The 2,952-nt window shown below is 45.0% G+C and overlaps 1 pseudogene; it reads right to left on the minus strand.

Annotated features, from left to right (window-relative positions):
* Positions 1-744: 744 nt before the first annotated feature.
* LOC111545759 lies at positions 745-1,476 on the minus strand (annotated as a pseudogene).
* Between the last annotated feature and the right edge of the window lie 1,476 nt (positions 1,477-2,952).

The following is a 2,952-nucleotide window of genomic DNA, read 5'->3' on the forward strand; positions in this document are numbered from 1 at the left end:
ACACAAAAACATTTTCCAGTTTAACTCATTTCTGACTGAAAGTCATTGTAGGGCTGAACCTTAAGGAAAACTAAGTTTAAACTTCCTTTGCATAGTATTTTGTCTTTTCTCCTTGGGTTAGAGGTGCAGACAAGAAAACATGATATAGTTTTGAATTAATATGAAAGAGGCAACATTTGACATTTTAAAATGGCCCAAAACATCCCAGTGTTCATTTTGCTGGTAGGTGATATCCTCTAGAGAACCGGGAGTGGAGGGTTTAGTCATAATAAGCCTATATGCTGTGGGTCAGGTGACTCATGAACATGTTAAACAGGCCAAGTTCTTTAGCAGTTTCTGGGGTTGTCCTGCTTTTAGTAATGTTCCAGTGGAACTTAGGCACATAGGTATTTGGTACCTCTTCCCTATAACCTAGCCCTCACCTCTTTGCCCACTCTGAAGTTGGTCAGTCTGTTCATCCCAGTGCCCTTAGAAGGTGAAGGTTTGGGCTGGGCCCAGGGATTCGCGTCTGTAATCCCAGCACTTAGGAAGACTGAGGTGGGTGGATCACTTGAGCCTAGGCATTCGAGACCAACCTGGGCAACATGGTGAAATCCCGTCTCCACAAAACAAAAACAAAAACTAAAAAAATTTAGCCATGCATGGTGGTGCACGCCTGTAGTCCCAGCTACTTGGGAGGCTAGGGAAGATTGTTTGAGCCCAGGAGGCAGAGGTTGCAGTGGGCCGAGATCATGCCACTGCCCTTCACTCCAGCCTTGGCAACAGAGTGAGACAGTCATAAAAAAAAAGAAGAAGAAGAAGAAAGTGAGAATTTGATGTGGTTTCTGACACCATCTTGCTCTTACGCATTGCTGCCAGTGTTTCAAATGCTGCTGAAGATGTGGGTTCTGAGCAGTGTTCCTTGTATTGTATCCAACAAACAACTGCCCTGCAGGCATCTCTTACCCTGGGCCAGTGGTTATTTCTCTCTCTTTTTTTTTTCTTTTCTCCTCATACTTCTAGGGGCTCTGCAACATGAACATTAAAAGGACAAATGGTATGAGTAAGTAGAGGGCATAGACAGATACAGGGCTTAACCACTCATGCAGAGTCTCAGGTCTTTGTCCTTTGAAACCACTGGCTTTGGAGAAATCGTCAAACAGAAATGTGGGGAGTATTGGAATTGAAGTCATGGTGGGAACTGAGTAGATGATTTGCAGGGGTTCAAATTCACTTGCAGCTTCCTTTGAGGAAGGCATAGGTTGCAATGGGAAAAAAAGGCAGCTGAAACACAAGCTTGTAAAACAGAAAGGACTTAAACCAGGCTGATGGCTCCTGTAGCAGTGTGTCTTTGAACTCCTTAGCATACCACATCAGAAGGTTTCTAAACTCTACTGGGTAGAGCTCGTGCAGCAGCACCACCTGCAGGGCCATGAACAGGGTGATGGGGATGTGGGTGAGGAAGTAGAGGCCCAGCAGTCACTCCATGCCATGGCATTGTCTGTCGGTCGGGCCTGGACCTGCCGATGTGAGAAGAGTCAGTGTTTTCTTAATACACATTTTAATAAGAACATCTCTTTCACTTCTAACCATCTCTGGTAAACAGCGACTGCTTTGGCCCTAACTGACATTCTAGAGTGTTCTCAGGGGCCTGGTTTTTATCCAGGCTGCAGTCCAGGCCCAGGCCCACCCCTGCCTTCCTCTCTGTGCCTGTGGTCCTCCACCCCTTTTTCTCACCTGGCGCTTGTGCAGTACTCCATGCATGACAGCAATCAATAACCTCCTTATTAATTAAATGACACTTTATAAAATCTCTCCTCCAGGGGCTTTGAGAAAGCCAGCTTTGGCTAGCTGTAAAGTTTTCAGTAATCATTTAAGAAAAAAAATGTTATTTATCATCTTTATGTCAGATCACGGCCGCCACATTCTCCCCAGGAGTTCAATCCATCAAGCTCCTCAATGCAAGAATGGCTAACAAGGTCCCTGTCACTTTGGGTGAAATATACAAGCCTCACCAGAGGCTCCTGACTCCCACCAGGATCAAAGTTGTAGGCACCACTCCAGCCTAGCGTCCTCCACCCCAGAAGCCATCAAGACAGCCTTGCCTTCCTTCCTATCTTTATTTGTAGAATACCAGTGGAAAAGAAAGAATCCTTCAAAGTTTTGTCCTTTCGTGAAAATGGGTTCCTGTGGGCAAGATATCTGCCATTATGCACCTAACCTTTTATATCTGAGATTTTCAAGAGAAAATGGTTTGACTATGGTAATAGGTCAGCTTTTTGAGATTTCCAACGCTCTTGTGCACATTCCACATTTATAACAACTGTCATAACTACTAGCTATATAATATTTTGCAAAGTGATTTCAGTGATGCTATCTCACTTGATCCTCACCTCAACCTTATAAAATAGACAAGGGGTTATTGACATTCTCATTTTGCAGATGAGTAAACTGAAGCATATGTATGGTCACTTGGGTTCTGGTGGCATTGTAGGGTTTGAGCTCAGATTTCACTTCAAATCCCATGTGTTGCAAACTATTATATCACCTTGCTTTGTAGCCTCGCCTCCCTTGCTGCTTTGTGTGTAGCACAATTGCATTTTGAATTAAGCTGTTGTTTGCAGTCCTTTCTGTTTACCTGTATCAGGAACACTTTACCTGAAATAAAATGCTCAAGACTGGCTGGACGCGGTGGCTCATGCCTGTAATCCCAGCACTTAGGGAGGCCGAGGCGGGCAGATCACGAGGTCAGGAGATCGAGACCATCCTGGCTAACACAGAGAAACCCCGTCTCTACTAAAAATACAAAAATATTAGCCAGGCGTGGTGGTGGGCACCTGTAGTCCCAGCTACTCAGGAGGCTGAGGCAGGAGAATGGTGTGAACTTGGGAGGTGGAGCTTGCAGTGAGCCAAAATTGCACCACTTCACTCTAGCCTGGGAGACAGAGCGAGACTCCATCTCAAAAAAAAAAA

Source organism: Piliocolobus tephrosceles, chromosome 7 (assembly GCF_002776525.5).
Source record: "Piliocolobus tephrosceles isolate RC106 chromosome 7, ASM277652v3, whole genome shotgun sequence".
NCBI lineage: Eukaryota > Metazoa > Chordata > Mammalia > Primates > Cercopithecidae > Piliocolobus > Piliocolobus tephrosceles.